This window comes from Papaver somniferum, chromosome 8 (genome assembly GCF_003573695.1).
Source record: "Papaver somniferum cultivar HN1 chromosome 8, ASM357369v1, whole genome shotgun sequence".
Lineage (NCBI taxonomy): Eukaryota > Viridiplantae > Streptophyta > Magnoliopsida > Ranunculales > Papaveraceae > Papaver > Papaver somniferum.
In genome coordinates this window covers 153,882,682-153,894,910 of record NC_039365.1, presented here as the reverse complement: position 1 = coordinate 153,894,910, position 12,229 = coordinate 153,882,682, and positions in this window count along the sequence as shown.

Genomic DNA, 12,229 nt, shown 5'->3' with positions numbered 1-12,229 from the left:
TAAAAACAACAACAAAGAATGGAGTAATAATAAAATTAATCAAAAAACGTACACCAATCGTCTCATATCCAACTCAAAGCAGCCGATAGAAATTCGAGTCCCATAAGCTATCACTAATAGGCGGTTTGACTTGTCCAAAAATAAGTTTGAATCTCAATATCTCTAATAGGTTGTTTGGATACACACCCAGAAGTTTCTTTTTGGTTTCTGGAAGTAAAAAGGTCAAAAATTAGTTTGGGTACACAGTTTCAGAATAACTTCTATAAGCAAAAATGTTAATTTTGTGCGAAGCAAAATGCTTTTGCTTCTGGTATCCAAACGCACTATTGTACTTTCCAAATTTTTCTTTTTGTGATTGAAAATTCTAGGGTTTCTTTCTTTCCATATGCACAACCATATTACAGCAGGTGAGTTGTTCCATATGCGGTTAAGTCTTTCATCACCCGAATCGTGACTCCAAGCTTTTATCGTTATGACAATATTACTATCGTTATTCCAATTGAACTTGTATCCTTTAACAAAATAATCTCAAATTCTCTTTCTTCGCCAAAAATCATAAAAATAAATAGGCACTTATTTCATCTTCTCCTTCATAAAAGCGGCACACCTTATCCACATTCGTAACCCTTCAACAAAGCTTGTCCTTCGTCGATAACTTTTCATGGTATAAAACAAAATTTTAATGGGGCATACTTTATTCTTGAAAATCAACAACAAGAATGTACTAACGATAAATCATATACATCGCTAGAGGTGAACTCAAAATCTAAAAACAACATTTAACTTGAACAAATTATTTAGTTGCATTAGATAGTAGCTACTTCCTGCGGACAAAATTTCAAATTAACTCTTATCCATACACTACTTGCATCATCTATTATATGTTTTGTGAATATGCATGGATATGGAAGTGCAACTCATGATGCAATGTCTTAAACGGTCATTAAAGTTAAGTCATCATGAAAACATTCACATAGACATATTAACTTTGATTATTTGATAGATAATGATTCCACCTATTTGTCACCCATGCTTTTCCTATTTTCCACCCTTATCAGAATTTCTGAAGTAAAGATACTGTTTAATTATATTTTTTTCTAATTACCACCTACAAAAGTTAAATTAAATTTGACTATAATTATCGTCGCTCTTAGTCGTCTTCTTTTTCATTACAAAAACCCATTAATAAAATATTAACTTTAAATTAGAATTGTTTTTCTAATTAGTACACCATCATTTTAAATTTATCGTTTCTTTAGCTTTATCACTAAATTTGTCAAGAACCACAAACCAATATTGCATAAAATTCCAGAATTGAAATCGGCAGGTGGTACTTCTTCTACATCCCAACCAAAAGACAAAACAAATAAGATATTTACTTGGATTTCATTGTTATACTAACCACAAATTTTAACTAAGAGAATTGTTTATTGGCCGTAAATTCCTTTTTTTCCTCTTTTAGTAACACCTAAAGCTTACTTAATTCGGCCACTGCAAAATAAATCCAATGAAAATATATTAATGATGATGGTAAATGATGGAAGTAGTAATGATCATGTGAGATTAGAACAAAAATCAAAACAAAAACAAAAAGGAAAAACAAATCCATGAATCGTCCAGATTTGGATGACTACATACGTTAACTATGGATTAGTGAAAAATTCGACTAGAACTTAAACCATCAGACGTGTATACACTTAAACATTTCCAGCGTTCTTTGGAGGTATATTTTTAATACAAAGTCAAAAAAGAGCACCAAAAGCTAAACAACATGTTAGTGATGGTGGTGAAAAGTGTACAGAGATGGTGTTGAAGAAGGTGGTCGGGGATAGCGACGGTGAAGAAGATTATTTTAGAATTTAGGGTTATTTTTTGGTTTAGTTATTGTGGTGGTATTGTTAGGTGTAAATAAAAAGTCAAAAACTGGCATTTGGGATATACGAAAATACATAATGGGTGGTAAATATGATAACTAGGGGTGGTTATTAATATGGTGGCAAATAGGGAAAGTATTGGTGGAAAATAGGTGGAATCTAGATAACTGCATTACTATTTGAATGTGAAAGTATATGTGAAAAACAATGAATTTAATCAATACACCAATTTTAATACAATGTGAAATACAACGAAATCACTTGGTATATCATAAAATCCTAATTTTATAACAACCCTAATTTCAGTTAAATGCAATTGCTAATTGAGAAGAAAAAAAATGTTATTAATAAGATTGTACAAAAATCAATATATAACTCAAAACAAATTTAGGAAACAATTAAGGAATCATTTTTTTTCGGTAAGTAAGAATTCAAATGCATTTGTAATCCTTAATGTTAGGGTGATTTTTTGTTTATGCGGATATCATAAAGACTTGTGCGGGAAAGTGGATTAGTTTTAAAAGAATAATATTTGACATTACATACGTAACAATAGAATTTGAAAATATTATGGGGGCATGCGACCCCACATGCCCCCTAGTGTGTTCACCTCCGAATGCATCCATTAGCTTACTTATGCTACTGCATGCCTCACATAGTTCAACCAATACAAAATCTCAAAATTACTCCATTATAGATTTCCAACTGAAACCTCTTTATGTTAAAATTTATCAATGAACCACTTTAGTCGTTCCATTTATCTACCTAACGTCTGTATATAATTAATTCCTCAACAAATTTAACTTGTGACCATATTATACTTACTTATGTTTATATCTTAGATTACCTATGTCAAACAACGATGATTAAATTGAAATTTTGTTGTCACAGAATATGAAAAGAAGGGATTTTGTGTGTTGAGATCAAGGATTTCTGAAATAATGAAGACAAGGAACAAAATAAGGCAACATAAGAGATTGTAGCTGAGAGGAACATGGGAAGATGGTTTGATTTGGGATCTGTTTTTGAGCATAACGAGTCAGGGAACAACCCATTCAGTGATCACGAATTAGTTTATAATAATAATTATTACGCAGTAATACGAGAGAATATCATTTACGAACTTCATAGTGATTGATACTATAATTTAGATTATTAAAAAACGCTTTTACGACCTTGATGATTAACGAGACAAAATTGAGATAATATACATATGAAATATACATTAATTCCGAGAGTAAAGAGTGTCATGAGTAAATAACAATAAAAAAATTACTCTTCATTTACTAAGTGCCGGTAAAGTTTATTAAAAAACGCATAAAGATAATGCATCACATTGATTTACTAAACTTTGAGTCTTGATTTGATGGAATCTTAATCTTTTTTTTTCTAATGGAATAAACTTTGCAGTTATTGTTGGAGAAAAAAGAGGTCGAAGGAGGAACATGCCATGTATAACCGCAACACCCATCATCGCTACCAATATATATATATATATATCATAACATAAACCACACGCATAAAAGAAAATACATCATATCTAATATTCCAGGTCCCGTTGCAATAATATAAAGTTAGCAGTTAATGTGTTTAGGAGGATGATAATGAGGAATATGGGGAAGTAATACTCCATGTACAACCACAACATCCATTATTAATGCTAATATGTGTATATCAACACCATATACTCCACATGAGGAATACATATATGCCATAACATATTCCAATTCCATATCATTTAAACTTTAACTAATATATGAAACACCTATTCTATGCATACACTAACAATACATGCTTATACATAGGACCTATCAACATTTGTTTAGAGATTTCCATGTAGATACACATTAGATATTTCAAAGAGATGATTTTTTACCAATACAAACTGTAATTAATTCTTCAATATGATTTTTTTCTTACTATTATATCCTCTACCAAACAACTATTCAGAGTTTATAAACCACTGCCTCTCTGGTTCGAAACGAAAAGCTTGCTATGCTTTGAGACCCATCATTGAATACTGAGCTTGATTGACTCTATTTTCTGCGTATTTACGAGCCGTTGTCGATTATTATCGCTTTAAAAAAATATTCTTTGAACGTTACACAATAACCTAAACTATGTTTATACATGACTCCGTATCCATCCAATTTTAACACCACGACCTCCTTATTTCCACCTTTTCTATCTCTGCTTGACCACCACTGTTTTCTTCTTTCTCCATTTCTATTACTGCTTCACCACCACCGTGAGCAAGGAAGAAATTTTTTTTCAAACATAAATCCCTGCGAAAACCCACCCTCTATTTTGACGAGATATTTTTTGATGGGGGCAAAATCCGAAGGGGTCATGGGAGACCAACAAGAGCTAGCATTTTTCTTTCCTTTTTTTTTGATAGATTCCAACGAGTTTAAGTTTTGATTTTATCCACCCATATTACCCTTCTCCAAACCAAAGACAAATCTTCTTATATTATCTACAAAATAACAGTTAACCTAAATTAACGTCAACCAAAACTGACTATTAAAGGGAGGAAAAAATATGATCCGATCGTAATGATAATCAAAAATCCTTTTCTCTTATCAAATATTTTAAACTTTTAAAACCGAAATTCCTTTTTCCTATAATTTACGATAAGGTTAATTAATCTTTGATGAGTAATCTAACAAATCATCTTACTCGATTTTGTAATAAGTGAAACTGTTAACTATTCAATTTTGCTGCTTTACCACTCGTGAATAATGATGGATGCTTCACTGAAGCAATATTGCAGAAGAGTTGAGGGGACGTTCTGGTCCATAAGGTCCGAGCAGAATCAAATATGGTTGAAAAGATAATAGGCTATTGTTAAGAGTAGACAAGGGAAACCACGGGCAGTGAATTAAGGGACATAGGATTCACTCGCTGATAAACGATGAATTTTTCCTGCCAATCTCTGTGGAGTTGATGCTGGTGATATTCATTGGCAACCCTCCAAAAGGATCTCAAAGACCCGAGGATCTTCCGTCGTCGCTTAAGTATGTTGGACTATCTCTGCACTCTTTGTACTTATTGATATCTCCATCTTTGAACAGAAATTCATAACGGACCAAAAACTCTGAAAGGAACAATTGAATTCGGCATAGGCTGATGATATAGGTAGCTTGAACTATTAAGTATTCTTCACTGCAACTAATAAGCGTCCATACATTCATGCATGTTATGATGCACACAAGAAAAGAGAAGGGGATAAAGCTACGGGAGTAATGCACTAATTAGTAGTCACTTTAAGCTTATGTGGCTGTTGTGACCCATATTCTGAATACATCAGATGCGCCAAGTCCATGGTTTCTTCTAATACCCCATACTAGTTGATTCCACTATTAGCACTGTATCAACATTGTATTGTTAGTGTTCTTTTTAAATTAGAGAGACAGGAGTAACAAGCTATTAGTCAGTTACCACTAGGTATCATGGATGACAATGGGAATAAGCTCGCAGTGCCATACTGCCATTTGAAATTTTTGTAGCAATTACTACTATGGTAGTTTACTACGCAAAAAGTTTGTGTGTATCATAAGATTCTTGGAGTTTTTAACCACCATACAAAAAGAACAAAATTTTCTAGCGACGGAGATGAATCAAGCAGATAAGCGATTGTGAATTAGATGTCAAATGAATGAGAATTGGTCGCTGGCTTATATTTTTTCTTTGATATGAGAGAGATTTCCTCTGTTCAATATGGACTGTAATTCTAATCTACGGTTGAGAAAATGGCTCAACGCATTATTTACGTTAATTCAGGCTAGTTGTTATTTTTTAGACAGATTTGTTTTTGGTTAGGAGAAGGGTAATATGGGAGGATAAAATCAAAACTCAAATTCGTTGGAATCTATCGAAAAAAAAAGGAAAGAAAAATGCTAGCTTCTTATTGGTCCCCCATGGACCCTTCTGATTTTGCCCCCATCAAAAAATTTCTCCTATTTTGACTAGAAATTTGTATTACACACAAGGGAAGGGGTTTCTTCTCTTGAATTCAATTGTCGGTACCAATCTTTTCTGCCCTAAATTGATCATTTGTGTTGATTAATGTATTATTTACTTCAATTTCTTGATAATGTGCAATACCTTGTCTTCGTTAGTGTTTTGGAAGCTTGAAAACCTCAGGAAAATATCCTAAAATTCGTTAAAAATAAACCTTGGTATTGTTGTTGTAATGGTAACATAGGTATTTTTAGAATCAAAAGATTTTTGATTTATAATGTTTGTTTCCTGGGTTTTCATCATAATCTACATTCTCCCAACTTATAATAATTGGATTTATAATGCTAATGCAACGACGCATGATCTCGCACAACATGCTATGTAGCGACGAAAGCAGGGTAGCTTATTGGTGCTGAAATAAGTCTTATTTGAGGAGGCTCATATATAGAACATCTTGAAATATAGCCTATGTGTAAAAAGTGATTTGAGTTATTGTAGTTTTCGGAGAAAGTAAATTATAACCTATGTGTACATTAAGATTATCCCATCAGTTACAAGAGAAAAGCTCATTCACCCACATTCTTTTGCTACCAAATATTACTTATTGTTTTTATCTTTTAAAATTAATATTTATATGAAAGAGTATGTATATGCAGTTCCCCCTACTTAACTAATTGAACTTGCAGTTTCCCATGCTATATCCAATAAATTTAAATTTTCCTCTACTTTCACTTTTCCATCTAAAATCTGATTAATGCGCAGATTGGTTAACTTTGAAAACTTTTTTAAGCCGATGTTTTCTTTCCTTCCACAAAGAAAACACGTTTTTTAACTTAAGTTTTTTAAAATCTTGATCGACACCATCATCTGAATGGTTGCCATAAATTGATTGTTGCAATATTCTTTTCTAAATTTATAAACTTCAGTAACAAGACTTTATCTGTAAATCGATTGAGTGAAATGAAAATCTAATACGATAAGTATTTTTTGATTGATACTAAAATAAAATTATGATTTATCCAACCATGGAAAGGTTAAGGTCATGAAAATAGAATTTGGTACGAAGTATGACCTAACCTAATCGTAGTTTTTTTGTTTTTGTTTTAAAGCATCCTAATCGTAGTTGGACAATGATTAACCTTTATTTTCCCTTTCTTAAAAACTCACAGGTCATGAGTGACTTAATGACTTTGTTACACTGGATTTTTAATTTACTTGGTTGATTTATGTTAGGAGTGTTGTTAAGAGAGTTTATAAAATTAGAGAAATAATGTTACAACAATCAAGTTTATGACATATAGCGCTAATAAAGATTTTGAAAAACTTAAGTTGCAAAACTTTTTTTGTCCATGAGTAGTAAAATCGTCTTTTAAAAAAAAAATAACGTTAGTCAACTAGCGTGAATTGCTTGGTTAACAATTTTATGCATGAAAAATCGAAAGTATTGGATAGAGCAGGAGCAACTGCATAATCCCCCCCCCCTCCTCTTTTTTTGGCTTTCTTGAAATTAAAATTTAGGTTTCGATCATGCATTCACGTCATGAATGGGCGACTTACATTTGGTCTATTAATATTTCAAAATAAATAAACACAAACACATGTTTATACTCACGTTAGTCCAGTAAATAAAAATAGCCCACGTTTTTTATTCCCCTTTTTTAATAAACAACATTCATTTTTTGTCCTTCATATTTTTATAATTAGAGATATAATATTTCGGGCATTCATCGAAGGCGACTGGACCGGGAATTTACATTTTGGGGGATAAATTTCTCCATGAATTCTCAATTTTATTTGTCTCAACTACGATGAAAATAAATGCAATAAAATACTTAGAGTGAGAAAGGTGCACAACACGTGGTTTTCTCTTAAATCACAAAGCATTGGATTAAATCTATTCATCTTATAGTTAATAGTATATCTAACTGAACAACACACAATTACGTTATACTATATAATACGAAAAGCATGATCAGGGCTAGAAATTTTAAATTAGGGGCACAAATTTGTATGTCGAAGTCATAATATTGATTTCACTAAGCGATCGAAGGTCGCCCAATCCCCCCCAGGTTTTCTTAGTTATTTTTTGTTTCTAAAAATATTACATATGATTTTTGTTGGATTACAAAATATATTAAATTTGTGCATGTTAGAGTAATAAGTGATGACATCTGTTATATTTATTCCCTAACTATAATGTATTTTAAGATTTGTCACCATTAATAACATAAGAACTAAGAAGACGATACGTAAAAAATAAAGCAACAAAATAATGCAATGTTTGGGCTTTCATTACAGTTAATAACTTATTAATGGTTTAACACAAAATCATATATACTCAAAAAGAAAAAAGAGAAAAAAATAAATCAAGTTATTGTTATTTTCTGCAAGAATAATGTAACAATGTCCGACTTCATGCGCCTTTAATCCTATACTTATCATTTTTCATTTTCGTAAATGGGATGAGTTACACCGTTTTTCTTTTCTTTTTATTGCAAGAACAATGTGACAATGTCAAACTTCATACACGTTGACCATGTACTTCTCATTATTTCATTTTCGTAAAATGGGATTAGTTTTTTTTCTTTTCTTTTCTTAAAGCAAAAGTTAAGTTGATATCCATGACATATAATGTTTCACCCCCCAAATAAAAATTCCCGGTCATATCGCTGATGCTAGGTCAAATTACACCCACATGGTGCTGAATCCTCTAAATCCCTTGTGCGTCACCCAAAATATTTGCAGTGGTTAAGATCTTTAAATTGCATGGCACCTATGATTTAAAACTTTTTCCACCAAATTTTTATCGGGAAGTGCTAGACTTATCGATATTATTTCCCGCAGAAAGTCCCGACAGGAAAGTCAACGGAAGAGATCCAAGCTTATCAACATTTGAATTGGTAATGGGCATATATGGGTCCCATTTGTTTTTACACGCAGGACAAACATCGATATTTTCATTCGATCAACATATCATTTTCGATTTTTATCTCCGATGCAAGGGTTAAGGTCTTATAAAAAGATGATGTTGCTAAATAGGGGTAAAGACCTTTGGGATTGGAGATGAACTTTAGCTGATAATTTTTATCTTTATTTTTTTGTCATTTAGCAATGACCCACAAAAAAAGTGTTAATAAGACCTCCACCTAAGATGACCTTGACCCTTTGCATTGGAGATGCTCTCAATACAAGATCGTATAACTAGGTTTGCTTCTTCCTTGGTTTCCTCTCTTGTTGTTTTGTTGTGGCTATCCAAAAAAATAAATTAAGATCGATGTGTTTATCTTTGAAAGTCGGAAATCAAGAAAACACTGACCATATAGTTTATTACCCGTTTGCCAACTCATATGTTGTAATTCTCTTTTTTATTACCAATTGCACTAAGCACATACAAGAAATCGATGATTAATTCTGAGATTTTTTTTTTTAAATAACAACCAAAGGAAATAGATTAGGTCGAATAACCAATCACTTTTGTTTTTTAATATTCAGAAGAGAATAAACAAACAACAAAAGAAACTAAAACAAAACAGACAGAACTAGATTACTAATTAAGAAAAGAAAAAAGGGGTTATTGGAGAAGTCCATTATAGATTCATATCATGGATACGTCGGGTATTTTGTAAGATTATATACTAGAGAATTAACATCTCGTTCGATATGAGAAAACTTTGTTGAATTGAACAACTGAGCGTATGCATTAATTTATTCAACCAATCTTCGTATCCTCCAAGAAACCATATAACTTTCTTGGTTAGTATGTGAATCAATTGAAGATGGACTCCCTCTATAATGACATTATCATACTGCATTCTCGTTTTGCTAGATTGAGGGATGGGAAAGCCCCATGAGTCTCGACCACAAGAGGGTCACTTTGGTTGATGGTTTTAGATGTCGCAACTTGAAACTTCCGAATTTTTGACAACAATTGCGGCAGTGAACTTGTAGTTCCTCACAGCTCCATCAAAGTTTAAGTTCATGAAGTACGGTCTGAATAATTAAGGAGAGAAATAATTATTCACTAAGTGCAAGTCAAATGAGTGGTAAGAGCTTTCAGTTATAGTGTTCCAATATTAATAGAAGGCACAATTTTTTGCATGAAAAGGAAACGTCCACTAATTTAGTGGGAGTTATAGATAAAGGAAAGAAGGGAATTAATATTGAGCATGTAAAGAGGAATGGAAATAATGATTTCATGAAGATAAATAGTAATGGTAACAGAGAAAGTGGTATCAATTTACCTTCTAAGAAATCTATCAATGGAGCACCAATTGGAAGTTCTGAACATCTTTCATAAGAGTCAATTCAACCCTTAGTGGAGGAATGGGAGTGAGGGATTTGTTAGTGCACAGAGCTCAAGTGGAGATAAATGCAATGGAGGAGGACATAATTGAGATAATAATGAAGCAACTTTTGGAGGAGGAACAAATACTTCAGTTGAGAGAGGAAGTGGCGGATCTAAGAAACCAACTCAGAGCCTTAACGCCGGATCTAGTTCACAACCCAGCACAGGTGAACCTGAATGGATTTTTGGAGCAGGCCAACAGAATCTTGAGGCCAGTCATACTTTCAAAGTCCAATTGGAACATAAATATCCAATAGAGTTCATAAGATAAGGGAGGGAAGAGGCAGAATGCGACTCAAAGAAATGGTCAGAAGCAACAGTTACGGAGGTAGTCGTGGCACCACTTGTGGAAACTCCGAACCTAATAAAAATCCCAAAAGGTCTCTGGCAGTTCGAGATGCATATTACTACCCAGTTGGATTTGGATGTCAACAATCAGAGGATGTTCAAAGCGAGGCTCATCCCATTGATGATGATGGATCAACAGGATGCAGAGAGTTTGAGGGAGTTTTAAAGGCCCGTGAAGCCCTATATGCTCGATACTAGTTTGTGTCTCCCATCTGAATTTAATATGAATATTATGTCATGGAATTGTAGAGGTATTGATAGACCTTCCTTTGTCAGGGTCATGAAGAAGTTGATTAAGAGGCACAATCCTTTTATTGTTGCCTTAATGGAAACCAGAGTTCTAAAGGACAGTATCTCTGAGATTGTGAGCAAGCTGGGGTTTTCTCATATATCATTGTGGATCCTCAAGGGTTTTCAGGGGGTCTTTGTATTCTTTGGAATAATAATGAGATTGATATTTAGGCTATCAGGAAATCTAGATGGGCAGTTCATGCTGTGGTAATTGCTAAATTCCAGCAGCCATGGATTTTATCCCCTGTTTATGGTATTACTAATAAGTTAGTAGGGGAAGGATGTGGGATGAGATTAGTACCATTTCTGACATTCTTAATGCTGATTGGATGGAGATTTGAATACCATTAGTAGCAGCCATGAGAAGGTAGGGGTAAAATCCCAACTTATAGTCAAGTCTCTGAACTGAATGAGATTTTGAATAAGTGTGGGATTATTGATCTTGGTGCGAATGGTCCAAGATTCACTTGGAAAAACAAGAGAGTTGGTGCTGCTAACATCAAGGAAAGTATTGACAGAGTTGTGGAAAATACTGGATGGAAAAACAGGTTTCACAAAGCTCAGGTATATCATCTTCCTTAATACAATTCTGACCATCGTGTTCTGGTTGTTGATCTAGAAACTAAGAGTAGATATAAAACTAGACCTTTTAGACTTGAAGCCATTTGGACAGAAGACCCTAGATATGAGTTTGTTGTTGAAAAATGTTGGTCTCAAAATAACTCTAGTTTTTCTAGTAGTCAGTTCTTAGGTAATGTTACTAGGGTTCAGGTGGAGTCTAAGAATTGAAATAAGCATGTGTTTGGAAATCTGTTTAGGAAAATTGACGAAGGCCCATGAAAATCTTATGAGTTTGATAATTGCCCCTCAGATGATGATAGGAATAATATGACTAATTGTCTTATTGAGTATCTAAGACTTCATAGACTTGAAGAGACTTTTTGGAAGCAAAAATCCAGAGTTTCTTGGCTAAAAGAGGGAGACCATAATAGGAGATTTTTTTCATACTTCGACTATGATTAGAAGAAAAAGAAACTATATAGTGATGCTTAAAAATAAAAGAGGGGAATGGATTAATTTTGCACATGATATTGAGTCTCATATTGAAGGTCACTTTAGTGACTTGTTTAATTCCTTCAGTACTGAAGTTCTTGACAATGAGATAAATGCTTTGTTTCCTCCTGTTATTACCACTGATGAAAATGCTCAGCTTACTAGAGATGTTGGCGTCGATGAGATCAAGCTGCCTATTCGTTAAATGGGATTTCTTAAAGCCCCAGGACCAGATGGCCTCCAAGGTGTTTTATATAGTAAGTATTAGAAGTATTTAGGTTCCAGTGTCATTGCTCTAGTCATAATTATTTTTTCTACTGGTACTTTGGATGCTAGACTCAATAAAACCTACATT